The sequence below is a fragment of the Oreochromis aureus genome, linkage group 7, assembly GCF_013358895.1.
Source record: "Oreochromis aureus strain Israel breed Guangdong linkage group 7, ZZ_aureus, whole genome shotgun sequence".
In the NCBI taxonomy this organism is placed as follows: Eukaryota; Metazoa; Chordata; class Actinopteri; order Cichliformes; family Cichlidae; genus Oreochromis; species Oreochromis aureus.
This window is the reverse complement of record NC_052948.1, coordinates 53,547,380-53,568,375: the sequence shown is the minus strand read 5'-3', so window position 1 is coordinate 53,568,375 and position 20,996 is coordinate 53,547,380. Positions and strand designations below refer to the sequence as shown.

The 20,996-nt window shown below is 38.9% G+C and overlaps 2 long non-coding RNA genes across 2 annotated transcripts; both read right to left on the bottom strand.

Moving 5' to 3' along the window:
• Positions 1–8,793: 8,793 nt before the first annotated feature.
• Positions 8,794–10,646, bottom strand: LOC120440976. Its single transcript, XR_005613684.1, has 4 exons — positions 10,529–10,646; positions 10,222–10,370; positions 9,846–9,935; positions 8,794–9,748 (listed from the first exon to the last, which is right to left on the bottom strand). It is a non-coding gene; the product is annotated as an uncharacterized LOC120440976 (long non-coding RNA).
• An 8,038-nt stretch (positions 10,647–18,684) lies between these two features.
• LOC120441293 lies at positions 18,685–20,328 on the bottom strand. The gene is made up of 3 exons (XR_005613965.1): positions 19,828–20,328; positions 19,608–19,759; positions 18,685–19,509 (listed from the first exon to the last, which is right to left on the bottom strand). It is a non-coding gene; the product is annotated as an uncharacterized LOC120441293 (long non-coding RNA).
• Positions 20,329–20,996: the final 668 nt, after the last annotated feature.

Genomic DNA, 20,996 nt, shown 5'->3' with positions numbered 1-20,996 from the left:
TGTTCATTCGAAATGTTTCCTTATTATGCTATTTCTGTATTACATAGTTGTAACTGTAATGCTGTGAATAATAAAAAATAAAATATTCCAAAAAAATCCTCAATCTTGTTTACCAGAGCAAATTAGGATATTTAACTACATAACAAGTCTTAACTCCAGTGTCTTGAACATTTTAAGAAGTAATAATTAATCAAGCCACGATGTATAAACAAAGTGATATAAAAGAAAGCTCAAATCAAAGCATACTTGCCCAAAGTGCTGACTTTAAGTAATTGAAGCAGTCAAATGAAATAGTTTTGATTGGTTTCTGTTTATATCAGCCTCATTTTTCTTTAAATATTAAATATTTGAATAAATAAAGATTTGATTTTATATATTTTTGTTTAATTTTGCTCAAAATTGTTTTATGTTCATGATGGTGAAAACTATTTTTTTTAGTGCAATCGCAAGGCAAAATGTGTGAAAAGGGGAAATGAGAGGAGCTGGTGTTTGTTTCTGTTCCTATTTTTGATTGTGGTGAGCTCATAAAGTCTGCTACGAGGTTCTGCTTCCTCTTAGTTCATCCTCTTGTTCCATACAACTGTAGCTACTAATAGTTTCTTCATGGGAAGCTGGTAGATTAGTTTTAAGATAAAAATCATTGTTGCTACACAACCTAACAGCTAACGATATAACTAACTGGTATTTCAGGAATTCCCTACAAGTCTCAACAAAGGTATGTCAGGAGTGCTTCCCCATGGAGGTTTAGTCCCCTTCACATTAAAGTTGACATGTGATCACTGTGTTACACCATTTATTCAAATGTTGCCTCTGCTCTAAAGCGCTTTCACTATGCTAGATCCTATTCTGACACCAATTGCTACAACCTTTCAATTTTTGAACATTTTACTGTAAAATATTTTCTGAAAGCCTAAATGTGACTCAAACAAAATAAAATAAAAATACCAGATTCACTGAAGCCCACAGATCATTCTCTGAATACCAAAATATATTGCTCAGTATTTTTTTTCATTCTCTAGAGAGGTCATCACTAAAATGCTTTTGGAGTCCGACATTTCTGACCCTGAAAATCTTCAAGGATTCTTGAGAAAAACTTTGTTTTCTTTATTTTGTTTTTACATTGTGGAATTTACTTTTTAATAATGGAATCAAAAGTATAGCATATAAACTAAACTGATGAATTGCAGAAACAGCGCTCATATTCTATTTCATATCATTCACGCACCACAATCCAAACTTCTAACAGTGAATCCCAAACCTATGAAACACCATTGGATTATTTAATGTCCTTGCAATTACAATCAGAACAAGCATGCATCTCTAGATGTCAGCAACATGATGAAGTAGCCACATATATGATCAGAAAGTAGAAACTCTGAAGTGAAAAGAAAATTACTGGAATATTTAGAACTACGTGACTGTTCTGTTTGTTCTCTACGCACGTCTCACAGGAATACCATATCTTTTAATAGTGAGCAGCTAACATTACAAAACCATGTTTCAAAGTGTGTTAAAAAGGAGGAAAAACAAATTCAAAACTCTGTTTTTTTACCTTTCCCTTTAAGCAGGAATTGAAATTCTTAAACCCTAGAGACTGGTGTTTTGAATAACAAAAATAGAGAGCTTAACAGAAAAAGGAGCCTCCTGGTATGAGTAACAAGATCATTGGCATTTTGTTTGACTGAAATCATTAATTAAACACATTCTACACATTCTACCACATTATAAAACATAAGACATTATAAATTGCTCTTATAATGTCAATTAGTGCACTGACCACTGTTCAGAAAACTGATCCTATATAGTGGGCCTAGTCTGAGCCAGATGTGTTGAAACGAGTTTCCAAATATGCACAGTTTATTCTTTTGCTACTCCTGAACTAGCTCATCAAACGTGTGGGTGGTGGGTCTATAAAAAACACATTAAAGCAACTCTACACGTTTCTTTTTTGGGAGGTGAGATGACTAAAGCCTATCAAGACAAACAGCAAACTCTCACTACTAAAGCCAAGATAAATAGTTTTAAAGTGCTATAGTGAATATGTACAACACTATTTAAGGCCTCAAAGTTTAATCTAAACAACTACAACTGAAAAAAAATGTCTGCTTTTTGCCTGAATAAATGATTCAAATGCAAAGGTGCGGCTGTGGCTCAGGTGGTAGAGCAGATCAGCTACTGATTGGAAGGTTGGTGGTTCGATTCCTTTGGCATGCAGACTGGCTCCCCCAGTCTGCATGCCAAATATCCTTAGGCAAAACGCTAACCCGATGCGTTCATCGGAGTGTGAATGTTTATTAGTTGCACTTGAGTTTAGAAGTGAATGGGTGAATGAGGCATGTTGTATACAGCGCTTTGAGTACTCTGGGAGAGTAGAAAAGCACTATATAAGAATCAGTCCATTTACCAAAGGCACGTCACATTAAGGGACCAGTGAAACCAAACTGAGACTCACTGTGAGTGTAATTATGAGTCAAAAAATGATTTAATATGAGCACTGGTCTTCTGTAGAATTTATTATTTTTTTTAAGTTAAAATAGATTAAAAGAACTCATAAAATGAAATCAGAAGTGTGAGAGTCGGCTTCAATCATGTTGCCTTCTTGTGCTGTTCTGTCAATACCAAACTTTACCAATAAGTAATCTATGTTAGCCAGAAACTTCAGGCTTCTCTTAATGTTCTCTTTTAGACCGTTTTCTTTGGCTCATTACAATGTCAGAAAGAGGAGGTATCCTTAATATGGTAATGCCTGGCACACAGTTATGGCTGTTAGCCCAGAAGCCCCACCTTCCTGCTGCATAAAGCTTCTATTTTGCTCAACAAGGGCCAGTAAGAGACAAAAACTGTTTCACAATCATTCAAAACTTAAGTTCAAGAATAAATATGTGTAACTGGAAATGTGCAGAATAGGTACCCTTTGAACACTGGTGAGCCATTTTCTTTTTAAGGTTTACTGTCCTAAAGTTAATATGTACAGATGTGTATAAGTAAAAACAGTGTGAAAATGATTTCAAATAAATTCATAGGGGGTTCAAAACCATAAAATGAACAACGAGAAATACCTTAAATACTCAGTGGATCAAATCTCCTCTAATCCCCCACCTGTTCCCTGTGTAAGGTGATTCTCATGCTTCCTTTAGGGAAGTGCAGCTCTTAGAGCGATGCCTGTGACTAACCTAGCGTATAGGCAGATGTCTTCTCTGGCTGTATGCCTGGATCAGGTCCTGTAGGCACTAAAGTAAGACGCAGATGACAAAGGACACCTCAGTGAAGAGTCAACAACTCTGCATTTTGATTATGGCCTGTAAAATTAAGGTGTCACCCTGAAAGACTATATAAACTATTTTCTGTCCAGTATTCAGTCCTGTGAACAAAATCAAGGTAATGTTTCTAGTTGCACAATTTCTGAATGGAGACAATACAGTGTGACATTAATGAGGACATAATAATGAGTAATGCTTATATGTTTAATCATCCTTGTGATGAAGAGTGGATAATAAATAAATATTAATAAGAATACATTTGCTTGGGCAAGGGAAGGAAACTAAAACAGCTTGTTTCAGACAAAGGATGAAATGGCAGGCTGCATCAAAGACCAGTACGTGAAATAAACAAGGATTATTTTAGCTGTTAATCGTGCAAAGCTACTCTAGTAGAATCCAGTAATATAAACACTGAGCTGGCGATTAACATGACAAGCTTAGCAATAAGTGATTCCAGTCAATGTTCATTTGCAAAGGCCTCACTGTGTATGTCTGCTGTTTGATACTGGGGAGGTGTTGTACTGGGGGGTTTACAAAGATTTAGTCACTGAAAACAGCCTTCTGCATCTATACATGTGAATGAACCAAAAAAGTAAATTTGCAGCCCTTATGACAAAAACAATAAGCTTAAATGTTCCGCACTACTGAGAAGTGCAGAGTAGAGATAATTCTCAGTGAGTTTGCCCCTTATTGTGATACTTTTCACTTTAATGTGGTACTTTTGTCCTCCTCCACAATGATATAAAGATTTTTGCTGCAAGACAATCAAAATTTCAAAAAGAAAATTAATTTACCTATGTTTTGAAAATGGGACGTTTTTTTACTGTGACAAATAACCTTTCAATTGCAACTAAAGTCAACTTACTGACCTCTTAAATAGCCCTTTAATTTGAAATCTACTAGAAACCTACTGTCTACAGTAGGCTTGTAATGTACTCTGACAAAATTACACCTTTGAATCACTATTATGTCTACTGCTACTATGTCTTTCTTGTCATTGTCATAAGTCTAGGAAAATAACTTCTTTGTGACTTGTGGGCAGAACTGTGTTCAACATCTGCTCTTATTTATTGCTTCACTAAGCTGCTTTACGCATGCTTTTACACAACCACACCTTTAGTAACTGCTTTCATAGATTGCATGAGCAAATATTTTCCACTAATAAATCCTAGAGTTTCACTTCACCAAAGAGTTTTGTGCACCGTGTGAACTTCTAATATGGCCTTCTTATTGTGTAAACTGGAGTCAAAACCTCAAAACAGAAACATATTAAACAAAAGATTAATCAGAATCAGAATCAGAATACTTGATTAATCCCTAAGGAAATTATGTATGTTATATGTTTACTAGTTTTATTAGTTTTATTAGCCTTTTTAAAAAACAAACAAACAAACAAAAAGAAAAAACCCCAAAAGGAATCTATTCAAGCATCAGCCCATCCATTCATCCATGCATGACCACATTAGGGTCACCAGTTAACCTCACCTCAGCCTATGCATGTTTTTGGACTGTAGGAGGAAACTAGGACGCACATATGCACAGGGAGAACATGTGTGCATGTGTCCACAACGAAAAACTGTAGCCTGGATATGAACCCAGGACTTTCTTGTTTACAGTGGTGGTGGGATGCTCCTGACGTCAAATGCGGATTTGATTATCTCCTCGATCCTATAATCACACCTTCTATAATGACTCTGGAGATCAGGGGGATGGCTCGTCTGTCACTGAGAGTGAGGACACTGACTGCATAGTGGCAGGGACCCTGGGGTGGACTTCCTGAAGGCTCTGGATGTTGTAGGGTTGTCCTAACTGACCTGTCTCTGCAAAGTTGCCTGGAGGTCTGGGGCGGTGACTTGGGTGTGGAGAGGGTGTACTGTAACCATAGGTGTATTACACTTCTCATTCCGGGAAAGTTTTTGACCTGGTCATGGAACAATGGGCCAGGGCTTTATCCTCTCAAAGATGTTCAAGAGTGTGTGGGAGTTTGCTCAACCTGCCCAAAGTCTACATGTGTCTTGTGGACATGGAGAAGTAGTTTTACCGGGTTCCTGTGGGTATACTGTGGATGGCATGGGGTGTCTGGCCCGTTGTCACAGGCAATTTGGTCCCTGTAAGTTAGTCAGACATGTTTTCTGGTTAATGCTGGACTCTGCCAGGGCTGCCCTAGGTCACTGACTCTGTTCATAGGTTTTATAAACAGAATATCTAGATGTAGCCAGATGTAGCCAGATGTAGCCAGGTGGAGGGTCTCCAGTTTAGTGGCTCCAGGATTTTATCTTTCCTTTTTGCAGATTATGTTATTCTGTTTGGTTCATTAGCTAGTGTGTGCGTGCGTGCGTACGTGCGTGCGTGCGTGCGTACGTGCGTGTGTGTGTGCATGTACATGTTTAGACATCTTTGTGAGGACATAAATTTGGCATGCCAATATACTTGTGGGGACCAACAGTCACTTATGGGGACAAAATGCATGTCCCCACAAGTTTGAAGGGATTTTTGAAGCTCAAAATGTGGTTTTAGCGTAAGGGTTACAATTAGGTCCAGGTACAGACTTAGGCATTAATTTTTGATGGTGTCTGTGTATAATTAAGGTCTAAACCTAAGATCTACATTCCATAAATCAAGTTTTACTTGCTCACAAACCAACTTCAACTGGTTGACTGACTGACTAACTGAACAGACTGGCATGAATAACTTCATTTCCTCTTCTTCTGTACTGGTGCTCCAGTCAGTGACCTGGAATGCCTAAAAGGACTGGTGTCCTATCCTAATCCTCAGGGCCCAGTTGTTTAAAAGGTATAATACAGATAAAAATCATCTGCTTTTGGTTTTTCCTTGGTTTTCAATGGATCACATAATCCAGCTCACTTTTGTCCTCATTATTCAAAAAAAGAAAAGAAAGGATCCAGATAGGATGACTTTGATCCAGGCATCCAGGTACAGACTTTTAAGAATTACCACAGATCTTACCCACTTTGTCATGATGCATATGGAATAATTTAAGTTTAAAATACTGAAACATTTTTCAAATATTACAGAGAAGAGGTAGAACAGTAATCACTGATGGGACTATAGGTGGCAAGATGGCCCCTGTGTGTGTTCGGCCAGCTGTCAGCTGCTACCTGTACTGTTTCTACTAGCGGGGACCAACAGTCACTTATGGGGACAAAATGCATGTCCCCACAAGTTTGAAGGGATTTTTGAAGCTCAAAATGTGGTTTTAGCGTAAGGGTTACAATTAGGTCCAGGTACAGACTTAGGCATTAATTTTTGATGGTGTCTGTGTATAATTAAGGTCTAAACCTAAGATCTACATTCCATAAATCAAGTTTTACTTGCTCACAAACCAACTTCAACTGGTTGACTGACTGACTAACTGAACAGACTGGCATGAATAACTTCATTTCCTCTTCTTCTGTACTGGTGCTCCAGTCAGTGACCTGGAATGCCTAAAAGGACTGGTGTCCTATCCTAATCCTCAGGGCCCAGTTGTTTAAAAGGTATAATACAGATAAAAATCATCTGCTTTTGGTTTTCCTTGGTTTTCAATGGATCACATAATCCAGCTCACTTTTGTCCTCATTATTCAAAAAAAAGAAAAGAAAGGATCCAGATAGGATGACTTTGATCCAGGCATCCAGGTACAGACTTTTAAGAATTACCACAGATCTTACCCACTTTGTCATGATGCATATGGAATAATTTAAGTTTAAAATACTGAAACATTTTTCAAATATTACAGAGAAGAGGTAGAACAGTAATCACTGATGGGACTATAGGTGGCAAGATGGCCCCTGTGTGTGTTCGGCCAGCTGTCAGCTGCTACCTGTACTGTTTCTACTAGCGGGGACCAACAGTCACTTATGGGGACAAAATGCATGTCCCCACAAGTTTGAAGGGATTTTTGAAGCTCAAAATGTGGTTTTAGCGTAAGGGTAGAGCTGGGCGATAGAACGATAACGATATGTATTGCGAAATAACTTTTTCTCGATAGAAAAATTAAACTATTGCGATAGGCCTCATCTCTCTTGTCCTCTTAAAAAAAAAAAGAACAGCCAATCCAAATTAAGTAGCGCAGGGCCGAACCAATCACAGCCGCAGCGTCACGTCACGTGACTTGTTACGTGCAGCACAAGTGCCAAGGCGCACATGTGTATTTGTTTGGGAAGCAGCCAGCCGGGCTGCCCAGGTAATGAAGGAAATGAGTGTGCCGACTAGAGAAAAATCAACCGAGAGCGTGAGCGAATGTTACCGAAGAAAAAACCGATGATGGTTCCAACACCGGAGAGATTGTCGAACGGAAAGGCCACAAAAGTTCCGTAGTGTGAAGGTATTTCGGCTATTTCAATTCTGACAAAAAACAGAGTAGCGCGCACTGTAAATTGTGCCGAAAGCAAGTCTGGAAATACAATAAAGCGGTGCATGCTCAATCTCTGACTGAAAGCGCTAATTCGTCATTTGGCTTTTGTCAGACTAAAGTAACTGTTAAAACTGTTTGAAAAGCTAAGCTATACAACAAGGAGAGATTGAGAATTTCCTTTTAGTTCTCAGTTTATTTGATATTGACAAAAGTTAGTCAATTTTGTCTGTTCTTCTGTAAAACAAACTAAGATTTATTTTTAGAATTAAAATTTTGTTTCTAAGTGGAATTGACAATTTAGTGGTCTGTTTTGTTTGTTTTATTTTGAAACTTAAACGCTTTAGCGGCTGCCTTTTGTGTAGTTTGCAATATTTGCCTTTATTTATCTGAAACTGAAGTCTCATGTTCCTTAAGTACATCTACCCTGTTGAACTTATTATGGGAAATAAATATTTAAATTAAAACAAGCTGCTAATTATTTCACATTTTACTTGTGAGCAACGGCACATTTTAATCTTACAAATGTAGTTATTTGGCTTATATCGTGATATATATCGTTATCGCCAGAAATGAAAAAAACATATCGTGATATGAAAAAATCTTATATCGCCCAGCTCTACGTAAGGGTTACAATTAGGTCCAGGTACAGACTTAGGCATTAATTTTTGATGGTGTCTGTGTATAATTAAGGTCTAAACCTAAGATCTACATTCCATAAATCAAGTTTTACTTGCTCACAAACCAACTTCAACTGGTTGACTGACTGACTAACTGCACTGAAAAAAAAAGTTCTTTCGATTTACTTGATTTTATTGTGTACATCGGTCCCACATAATATGAATAAGTATGACTGACTTAATTTTCCACTTTCCCTCAAGTAATTAATGCTTGTCAAATCAAAGTATTTTATTTACATCAGATTACTTTAAAAAATCATGTTTGATGTACATACTATTTATTTGTTAACATAATATCAATGCATTGCATAATGTCAATATATTTTAATGTTTAACACCAACTTATTTTTGATTGCCAGTGGTACGCAATGATATTGTGTAATGTAAACACATTGCAATTATGTTCCTGCAACACAAATTATGGCTTTAAATCCTACTTAATTTTTTCAATTGAAATATTAACTGATCATTATTGACAAAAAAGGCAAAGACTGAGTGCTGCTGAACAATTCACCTTTATTAAACTGTAACAGCAGTGAAAGCAGCAAGCTGCCATGAACAACCCCAAAATCACATCCATATAAACTTGTTAACACATTTTTAAAGATAGCCTGCAGAAATAACTAAAAGAAAAATTTAAAACATTTGCAAATATTTCACAAAAAACTGACCTTAGCAGCAAAAGTGCTTATAGATGATCCTGTCATCTCTTACATATAACATTTGTATTAATTACACAATTGAAAATTTAAACTAAATTAAGACCTGAAAAAGCAACATGCTTTTATGAATAAACAGATTTACACAAATATAACTTGTGTATTATTTGACAACAGTTTCAGCTTCTGTACAAGTATTTACCTGTACAAGATTTCAACTAAGTTGAGCCTTAAATGATATTGTTACATAACTAATACCAAACACCTACATGAATCTTAATCTTCCTTTTAAACATGTAAGCAGGACATTAAGGTTGACTCAGATCATATTGCTAAAAATCGTCAGTAAAAATTTCTTACAACATGATACCAAAAGGAAAAATCTTCCTGCATTGCAGTCACATGAGGGGAAAGCAATAAAAACATAAGCAGTATAACGTTACTGAACACAAAATGAAAAACTGCAAAGAATTGCAGAAGTGCTGTCTTTGACTTCTCAATGAAACAGATGGTTTTTAAAAGCAAGAACTTTAGAGAGTTTAGCTCCATCCAGTTCCATGAAAACCTTCTGGAAAACGTCAAAGGTGTAGCGGAGGTCAGCAGGGTAGGCAAGGTTTAATGCATACATGAGTCCAAATAGCATTATCACAGCAAATGCTACATTATCCAAATTCTTCGCCACCCTGATGCCTGCAAGGACAACTCTTGTTCTTCTGCTGAAGCTTGCTCTTTAAGAAGATAAGTTCGAACAGTGGTGTCTTCAACAGTCTCATTGATGGCACGTTCTTCCATGCCCTGTAAAAAAGAAGCCATGTTAGTCATTTCATGCCAAGCAAGTAATATGACACACTGTGGAAAGTCCGAAAAAAGAAAGAAAAAGACAAGTACATACCACATACTCCCGGATAAGCATGCCAGGGTCTTCACCCATGTAGATACACACTCCCTTGACACACTCACGTCCAGCATCAACATCTTCACACTGAAATGAAATGTATGTAATTAGCATCTTCATTCAGCTCTTGTCCTTGATTTAAGTTTTAATAGTGTACTTTACATGAATGTTTTTAAAGTAAAGGCACACAAATTAATAATAGGTTTACTGGCAATTAATAATAAGTTGACAAAGTGAAGGTTAAAAAAAACAAGCAGATGTAAAAATACAAAATGAGAGAATTTATCATGGGAAAACATCTGAAATCTTCCACAATTATAAAGTTCATCCAAAGAGGATCATATTAAGTGAGTGTTGAGGCTTTATCACTTACATTATCCATTTGTGCCACAATTCTTTCCAGTATTAGTCCAAGCTCTCCTCTTCTGTTGACCAACTTCACCAGGTTGTCCAAGTGGAAATCCAGCTGAGCCAGGAACTTTGAGGGGGGATGGTGGCAATTCTCTTAAACTCAGCGTTGATCTGAAAACATGAGCACAGAGGAATGAGCTTCAAAGGTTTAATACCTGGAAGAAGGCTGCAATCACTCATGCTGAAGAAATGGGCTGTCAAATAACAACTGTGCCTTAACCATTTTAGGCTAATACCGCAAAGAACACCGTGTATGAGGCAAACCTTACCTCATGGAAATCAAATAGAGCAGGCAGCCTCCACCATTGGTGCATCACGAACAACTTCATGTCTTCTGTATGAAAAAGTCTCTTCCATCTTGAGTTTCACCAACTCTGTTACTCTTTTATGTCCATGTCAATAGCTTTAAGAGTCCCTTTGTCTGCTACTTCTGAAACCGAGGTAAGGTTAAGAAACTCATTCCCAAACAAGGAATCCATAAACTGAAGTCTGAAACTGCCCTGAAGACCACACTGTCTCTTGACTTCAACGATGAGATCCTCAGTTGATTCGGGCGCCCATTAGAGAGTGAGCCTTCGACAGGTTCCGTCAGCCAAGACAGTCTTTAGGACCATAGGACTCCCCATAGGACTCTGTAGGCAAAAAAGAATTACATATCAGACATACAGCTATCCATACCCAATAGTCAAAGTTATAAAGATCAGACATAAAAAAAAAACTTATCTAATGAAATACATGCGACTGAACCTATTACACTTATCTGAACACCTTTTATTTCTATATGCCTTTTTAAAGTCACAATGTGGACTGATCCAATCTTATAGTCAACCAATGGATAAGTATCAAGGAGTTAACAGATTGAAACGAGAGTGAATATTCTTGTGGATACTGGGCTGAGCTCAAAAGCTCTGTCGTGCTCTTTGTACCAGCCACCAAGCTCTCTGACAATGTAGAATATGCTGTGGTACAAGGCAGATATGGTTTTTCAGTATTCTGGCAATCCACCTGCTGCCCTGTGGGACAGTACCATTCCCTTTCTATAAGTTATGCCCTTTAATGTCACACACTGTGCAAGGTTGACCTCTAGAATGTCAGGGAATATGTACCTAATGACTTAAGCTATCTCCTCTTTAAGCAAATCCACTAGAAAAGCTGATACAGCTGAGACCTCTAATTCAGACTTGCCAAGAGATGGGGAGTTTAGATGGTAAGCTATCATCATCTTATGTTTTGACTTCTGTGATCATAAAGGTAAAAATTCCACCATCACAAAAAACATTAATTTTAATTGAAAAAAGGTATTCCAGTCCAGAAGAGTACCGATCTTTCTCTCATTTATACATAATGTTTTGAGAAGCAGCTCACATATGTTCCACACAAAGTAGAAAAAAAAAGGGGGAAAAAAGGGTCCTAATTTTTGTTAGGACAATGTTGGAAAATTCACAATACATCACTTAATAAACTTATCTCCTTGTAGATATCTGCTGTATTATTTCGGCTTGACCAATAGAATAGTCAAGTAAGTGACACTTCACCTAAAACAATGACTAAATGGAAAAATGATTTGGCATTTATGGGCACAGGTTCTTAAACCCACGTCTAAGGTGGCAGGATCCTTATTATAACTTGAGTGCGTGTCAGCAGCAAGAATTAAGGTATGGCACTGTGGCGCTCCCAGCTTCTTAAACTCTGACGGTTACAGCCTGACTAATTAGCCAATGTAGCCATAACTAGCACGAGTAACACAAACACTATTGCACTCTCTCAGTGACGTTTTAACTTGCTAAGCCATCAAAAACGCCAGTCCTCTCTGTCACAGAAATAAATTCCATATCTGACCGACAACAGCTGCTTTCTCCCGACTATGTGCAATTTGTTACTATTTTTCAGCTTTAGCCACGAAGCTAATACCAACTTCAGCTAGCACTGTAAAAACAACATGTAGATGCATTACAGATTACTTTTCATATAGCATGCACTACAACAATTCTGTGAAAACGTACCCAACTAAAACAAATGTATTTAAATTACTTACCTTCTCAGTATGCCTGACTCAGTGGCAAAGGTTGCATGTGGCTAAACAGTCTTCCAGAATCTGGCGGTCAATTGCGCTCTCCTTAAATTATGTTGTTGTCTTATTGGATAAGACTCTAGGTCTTATTATCCAATCATATTTAGTTGTTGTCTTTGAATATATTGCATCATTTCCGGTTGTGGTCAAACATGATTACAATGGTTTTAGTATTCTAATTTAGTCACTTTAAATCAATGCAAGAAAAATGAGTAGTCTCAGTATTGTTTATAATCAAGTAAATGGTACTTTATTCAATCATGTAAATAAGATAAACATGAAAGGCTTGTGTAGCATTAACTAAATTCATTTGTGCAAATTCAAAAGCCTGCCAATTCCCATTTTTTCAGTGTGAACTGACTGGCATGAATAACTTCATTTCCTGGAACACTATACAGCAAAGCCTTTTTCAACTCTTCTTCTGTACTGGTGCTCCAGTCAGTGACCTGGAATGCCTAAAAGGACTGGTGTCCTATCCTAATCCTCAGGGCCCAGTTGTTTAAAAGGTATAATACAGATAAAAATCATCTGCTTTTGGTTTTTCCTTGGTTTTCAATGGATCACATAATCCAGCTCACTTTTGTCCTCATTATTCAAAAAAGAAAAGAAAGGATCCAGATAGGATGACTTTGATCCAGGCATCCAGGTACAGACTTTTAAGAATTACCACAGATCTTACCCACTTTGTCATGATGCATATGGAATAATTTAAGTTTAAAATACTGAAACATTTTTCAAATATTACAGAGAAGAGGTAGAACAGTAATCGGTGATGGGACTATAGGTGGCAAGATGGCCCCTGTGTGTGTTCGGCCAGCTGTCAGCTGCTACCTGTACTGTTTCTACTAGCTCTGTTAATATCTGTTTTCTTTAATACTGCCACTATTCTTCGGGTCTACGACTTCAAATCGCTTTTAAATATCCGTGCCACTGTCGAGGAGCAGTACCGAAAGCCCCCAGGATGTGAGGATTTCCGTGTTCCACCTGTGGTAGAAACCGTACCTTTGTTTCTCCGCCGTTATCCACCTAGCCTTCCCTTCCCCTCAGGAAGAAACACCACAGAAGGCGAGGGAAATGAGCCGGAATACTGGTCAAACTCAAAAAGTTGTGTGGCGGCATTCACGCCGATATTCCCGGTGACTAATCCTCGTATTCTTCTTAAGAACCTCGCCCCGGACAACAAATGGTTTATGTCCTGGCGCTCCCTGGATTCGGCTCCCCGTTGGATTATACCGGTGACTCCACATCTTAATATCCAGCGCCCTCGGCATCCGTCATCTTCGCAGAGCGGGAGTGGATTATCAAAACCTTCGCCCCCTATGCCGATCATCCCGGCCAGCGGGGAATTCCGCCCTAGCTAAACTGGCCCTGGTTAACGCTAGATCGCTAGCCAACAAAACCTTCATTTTGAATGATTTTTTTCACCACTCAGAATTTGGACTTTCTCCTGGTGACCGAAACTTGGCTGAACTTGGGTGAGTTGAGCCCGTTCTCTGAACTTGTCCCCCCTGACTGCAACTACCTCAACTCGCCCCGAACGTCTGGTCGAGGCGGAGGATTAGCCACTGTTTATAAAAAACGCTTTAATTGTCGGCAGTTAACAGTGGACGCTTATGGAAGTTTTGAACTCCAGTTATTTGAAATCCACTTGTCCACTCCGGTGCTATGTGAGCTGGTGTATCGACCTCCTAAATATAATAAGAACTTTATACAAGACTTTTCTGAATTCTTGGCAGGTATTCTACCAAAGTACGACAGTGTTTTAATCGTAGGGGATTTTAATATTCATGTTTGCTGTTTAAATACCCCGCTGACCAATGATTTTTTAAACCTTATAGACTCATTTAATCTTGTTCAGTCAGTCAAAGGCCCAACTCACGAACTCGGTCATACCCTGGATCTCGTACTCTCTTATGGCCCATTGACACTGAAATCTGTAACATAAATTTTTCAGACCACATGCCTGTCCTATTTGAGTTTCCCTTTTTAGGTCAGCCTGGTAGATCTGTTGTGCCCAAACTCCGATCTCGTACGATCAATTCAAATACAGCAGATCGCTTCGCCCGTTCCTACAAAAATCTAAATCAGGCATTACCTACTAACAGTACCACTCATTTGAACACTGATAGTCTGCTTTCCCTGTTCAACTCAGCTTGTCTGGAAATACTGGATTCCATTGCTCCTTGCACCACTAGGTATCTGAAAGCTAAAACCCAACCATGGTAATGACACCAGGGAACGCAGATGGGCATGTAGAAAAGTGGAAAGAAAGTGGAAAAAGGACCGTCTCCAAGTGTCGTTTGGGGCACTTGGAGAATCCCTGTCAAGTTACCAGAAAGCTGTAAGAGCAGCTAAAACAAAATACTTTTCCAAGATCGTGTCCAACAACTGTCATAAACATTGGATTTTATTTGGTATTATAAACTCAGTTCTTAATCCTCCCACTGCTTTTAAACATGCTGTGGTGAAACCTATCCTTAAAAAGCAGAATCTGGACTCAACAGTTCTATCAAATTACCGCCCAATCTCTAAATTGTCCTTTTTGTCAAACGTTGTGGAGAAAATTGTCCTTCTGCAACTCCAGACCTTTTTAGACCAACACGACATTGGTGAACTATTCCAATCTGGTTTTAAAATGCACCACAGCACTGAAACCGCTCTTTTAAAAGTTTCTAATGACCTCTTAACTTTTACCGACTCGGGAGATTCTGCTATTTTAATATTATTGGACCTCAGTGCTGCTTTTGACACAGTAGATTACAGGATTCTTATCTCTCGACTGGAACAATGTGCCAGAATTAAAGGGCTTGCTTTGGAATGGTTTAAATCCTACTTATCTAATCGTACTTTCTCTGTTAGACTCAGAGATAAATTGTCTCCAAAGACGACCCTTTTTTGCGGGGTCCCCCAGGACTCTATCCTTGGTCCAGTCCTTTTTTCAATTTATATGCTCCAGTTGGGATCTATTTTTAAAAAATATGCAATTTCGTTTCACTGTTACGCAGATGATTCTCAGATTTACCTTCCACTAAAATGAAAATCTGTGAATCTTCTGAAGGGACTGTTTGATTGTCTAGAACAGGGGTCTGCAACCTTTTACACCCAAAGAGCCACTTGGACCCGGTTTCCACGCAAAAGAAATCACTGGGAGCCGCAAATACTTTTTGACATCTAAAATGAAGATAACACTGTATATATTGTTTTTTACCTTTGTGTGAACAACTAAGGTGTGCTGCTTATGAAATCCATGAAGTGCTACAGAGAAAATTACATTTTATTTATGTAATCAACACATTTTGAACTCTTAAAGAAATATAACAAAAGCAAAGACACCCAGCTGAACTAAAATGATCCATGTAGCAAACAAAAACTGTTGTGAGCCGCCTCCCTTATATCGCCTTTGGGCTTTTGGAGCCTTGACCTGACTTTTAAAAAATAATTGGTAAAAAAGCTCTATGCTGCTGAAAAATGAAAAATAGATATTTGCCAAATTCTGCCTAAATATGTATTTTACCTGGTTAATGCGTGCGGCGGGGGCGTGGTCTGCAGCGCCGCTGCAGGGAAGGCGGACGCACCTGAGCGACACCCGCAATCACACCTCGCCACCTTAAAGTCTGCGCTATCTGTGCTGTTGTGTTGGTGGTGTGTGTCGGGCTGTGAGCTGCGGTTACAGCCGGCTGTATGCGTGCAGCAACCGCGTGTGAAAAGCGCGCTCATGCAAACATCGTCGGGTCTGCCGTGGTATGTTTACAATGGGACTTCTGCTCCTGAACCTCTGCGCTGGCGTCTGCTAATCGGTGCTGTCGCGAAGTCAGTTTACGCAGGACTGTAAGCTGTCATCTGTCGCCTGTGAGGCGTGAGCAGTGTTTGTCTTTAACATAGTTCACGGTGGAGCTGCTGACATAATGTGGATCCGAAGATCCATAATTGGCCTACCCGGGGTTGAAAGTCTCGATAAATGCATGGTGTTTCAAGGGAATACCGGCTTCCAGCGAGTGTGACGCTTGTATTGAGCGAGGAAAAAATAATAGAATATAATTTTATATTTATATTTCAATATCACAATAATCTTCCAATTTACAACTACAAGTTTAAAAGAACTAACATAAATAAAATACACTTCAGCTAAATACTTCTAATTTATTTTCCCAAACCACGCGGAGCCGCACTATAAGGACTAAAGAGCCGCATGCGGCTCCGGAGCCGCGGGTTGCCGACCCCTGGTCTAGAAGATGTCAAGGCATGGATGGCTCTAAATTTTCTAAATCTAAATGAACAGAAACTGAGGTCATTGTCTTTGGTCCTTCTGACCATTATGACCTTGTCCCCTTAGAAAATTATAAAAAACCATTTGCAAGAAATTTAGGGGTGATTTTTGACAGCAGTTTAACATTTGATAAACAGATAAACAATGTAGTCAAAACCAGTTTCTTTCATCTTCGCCTAATTACAAAAGTTAAGCCCTTTCTCTGTTTCAGAAATTTTGAGAAAGCGATCCATGCCTTCATCTCACCTTGCCTCGACTTCTGTAATAGTCTCTACTCTGGTGTCACCTCTTCATCAATTGGCCAACTGCAGCTAGTTAGAAACGCCGCAGCACGGCTCCTAACTGGCACACGCAAGCGAGATCATATATCTCCTATACTTGCATTACTACACCGGCTGCCAGTCAGCTTTCGAATTGACTTTAAGATCTTAACACTAGAGCAGGGCGATACGACCAAAAATATTTATCACGATATACATTTGAAAATTTGCGATAACGATATAACTGACGATATAATTGACACTAGACAAAATACTCTACAACTCCACAACTTTATTAGTGCAAAAAACCCCATCAATGTATTTTCACTTAAACAAGCAGCTGTTTTTTATGTGCATTAAAGTTATATAAAAATGTAACACTGCAAATTCCTTGCAGACAGTTTAACCAAAAGGCATTTCCAGTGGAAACTGGCCGACATATCCTCAGCATAACCATGTATAATATCCACAAAACTTAAAAAGAGGTTATACATACACACAATAGGTAATATTATGTTGAAGCACAGTACGTATCACTCCGCGAGGCTCCTGCCTACGATAGCCGTAATGCTCCGACAATCCATCAAGCGGTGCGGGTTCATAGCTTAGCAAAGTCGTACTAAAACATTTGACAGATTTTCGAGCGCCGTGTACCACATAAAATCGTTTCGAGGTCAGTAAACACAACCAGAATTCATACATAAGGCACACGGGATTATAAGGGGCGCTGTCGATTTTCAGAAAAATCAAAGGATTGATTTTAAGTGTGCCGTATTTTCCAAACAACACGGTAATAACGACGGCCCGCTAGCATGCGCTACCAAAAATAGTGTTTTGTTGTGTATCTGACGGACGAAAGCTAAACCAGTTCCACACCACTGAAGTTGCAGCATTTTTACAAACCAATTCTGGTTCATCCGTTTCATTTAACGATTCACTTTCGCTCTTCTCATTCTGCGTCGTTGCCATGTGCGTATGTAAACATAGGCACTGCGCATGCGCGTTTTACCCATATTCTATCGCGATATTTCATTTTCCTATCGTTGCCCAAAATTACACCGGTATTACCGTGAACGGTATGATATGGCCCAGCCCTACTTAACACTTGTTTTTAAGTCGTTGCATGGACTAGCCCCTACATATCTTGCTGATCTCCTAACCTGGTATTCTCCCCCAAGATCCTTGAGGTCTGCGGACCAAATGCTTTTGGTTATCCCTAGGTCCAGATTAAAACACAGAGGAGACCGGGCATTTGCTGTGACTGCTGTTGGGATTTAGAGATTCTTTTATTGCTATCATATAATCTGCCTTATGATGAATGTATTAATAACATGTTTTAGAGTATTATTTTAACAGTAATATTGTTTACAGGGTTCATATTGCATTGAATATGTTTGTCATCACATTGACCTTTCTATTTACAGGTGTAGTTATGATCATTTTATACACATTGCATATCTGTGCTTGTTTAGAGTTGATGTTCTATCCAAGAGGGTTTTAAGCTTCACTGGTGAGAGTGTCCAGGTGATACATGTTGAGGGAAGATGAGAACATAGCAGGTTAATTGCATGCATGCTTACAATACACATAAATCTAGTAGCAGGCCTGAGCGAAGGCCCAAGTGTCTTCTGCTTCTTATTTGAGACCTGCGCCAATTCTGTCTACTTAGTGATTGATGACGAGGGTCCATTATTAGCCCTTAGAGACCCTGAAGCTTGAAGTTTATTACCTTAAAAGGAAGGTGTTATCAAAAAGAGAAGTTATATGTCTGTTTATAGTTATTAGAGATGTACAAGATGTACCCTTGTCTGTAAACAATGACTGTACACCATGTATTTTTGACCTGTATTGACGTGTATGTGGGGGTGTGATCCTCTATGCTATAAAACCAGAACCCAGTGTATTTTTGTCAGAGCAAAACAGGCCATATGCTGATGGTTGTTCTCCGGTGTTAATAAAACTCATCGTTCGATTGCACTTTTCTGGAGCCTCCGTCGTTTGTTGTCTGATCTGCAGTTGATCGATCTCGCTTCACTGCCCCCAAACTCTGGAATACATTGCCTTTGCATATCAGATCCTCCCCAACATTGGATACTTTTAAAAGTCGTCTAAAGACCCATTTTTATTCTCTGGCTTTTGATTCATCATGAGTTTGTTACTATTATTCTTTTTAATGATTTTATTATCTTTTTATGATTTTATTCTCTTTTTTATATGATTTTATTCTCTTCTAAAACACTATTCTGTTTTTTATGTTTATTGCCTTGTCCATTTTATTGTACAGTACTTTGGTCAACACCTGTTGTTTTAATAGTGCTATAGAAATAAATTTGAACTTGAACTTGAACTTGAACACAGTACTTTTAAGTGTGTTTATTTCAAGTGTTACAAAGAAGAGCTATGGTGGTAACTTTCTTTGTAACATTCAGTCCACTGACTCAACAACTAATAAATATAAACAATTGACATTTTGAAGGTGTCCTTTAAATAATAAAAGTTACATAATTTCAAAGACTATGTTGTCATGGATGGTCAGGCAGCACTCAGACGCAAATCCAGGGGCAGGTCCAGGACACTCCTTTTCACACAGTCTGTGACTCACTCACACTCACTCTCAACCAAAATGGGTCCACAGAAAACAGGAAACAGATCCTGGAGGGGCAGTACAGAGAATAGAAACGTTCGTTAGGAAAACCAGGAAACACAATGAGATACGATATGATTCACAAAGAGAACTGGAGCTACACTACCCGAGGTAAGTACAACAATCCAGTGAAAAACAGCACTCCAGTGTGGCATTAAATAATGGCAGGAGCAATCATGAATGATGAGCAGCAGGTGAGTGATGATGAGCAGGTGTGGAGATCGAAGCGGGGACCAGGAACCATACACTGCCCTGGCACTATGTAACATAATCATCATCATCATTATCTGTCTTTGACAAAGACTTCTTTAAGCCTTATTTGATACCTTCTGATGCAGTAGCTGCTGGTTCTACTAGAGGTGATCCCCTGTCCACAACAACAAGAACGAGTGTGTCCTCTTCATTAGAAAGAACTGGATCAGTTTTCTCTACATTTGTGGGCTCAGCATCCCTTACAGCACCTTGAATCCCATGCAGAGCTTGTCAGTTTGCACATCCAATAATGTTAAGGACCATGTCTCTGTAGTCTGTGCTCTTGTAAGGTTTGTTACCAGTTTGGATGTTTTGGGCTTCAGCATGGTCCCTTCTTGACTTGGCCTTCTTCCATCTGAATTTAACTTACTCTGCTGTCCTCCTATCACCCCAGCCTATTGTGACTCAGTCCTACAAATACATCATAACGGTTCCTGACACCGACCAGTAGTGCCTGGGTCCCTGGCTCCTTTTGAGCTCATGGTTTCATGCCCTTATTAATTAAATGCTGAATTTATAGGACCAACTTGATTAGTTGAACAAAACACTCAAAAGTAATTTTGAACAGTTGCATCTCCCTAGTCAGTCCGTTACTGGGAGGGATTACAGGAGGATTTTCTGGGTCCTCATCAGGCTCAGGTGCATCATAAACATTATCACAAAGAGATACATTATGTCTTTTGACAACGCTGTGAAGCACAATACAGGCAAGTATTATTTGGCATTGTAGCCTGTGGCTCCACTAGCAAGTAGGTGAGCAAGCAAAGGGCCTTTTCAAGAGAAATAGGACATGAAAGAAAACGATTTAATCAAGAAGCACATACTTAAACTCCACATTTTTGTTTTGCTATTCTGCTCAGCACCACACTTGATTTCCCTTGTTCCCACATGTCCTAACACAGTGCTGGTGAACAAATCCATCAGTCCATTTATCCTCTTCCAGGGCAGCTTCCTACACAGAAAAACCCAGACTTCCCTTTCCCCAATCACCTGCTTTAGTGTATCTGAGGGAACACCAAGGCGTTCCCATGCCACCCGTAAGAAATATAATCTCTTCAAATTGTCTTGGGTCAGAGCCATTCTTAAATGATTGAACGCTTCATCCTATCTCTAAGGGAGAGGCCAGACACTCCTCAGAGAAAGCTTTCTGTGTACTATTTTCAAATCACTGGAATCTCTTTTAACATTTTTTACTTCACTGTTTTTGCATTTTACAATGTAATTTCATCAAAATACCTAAGCG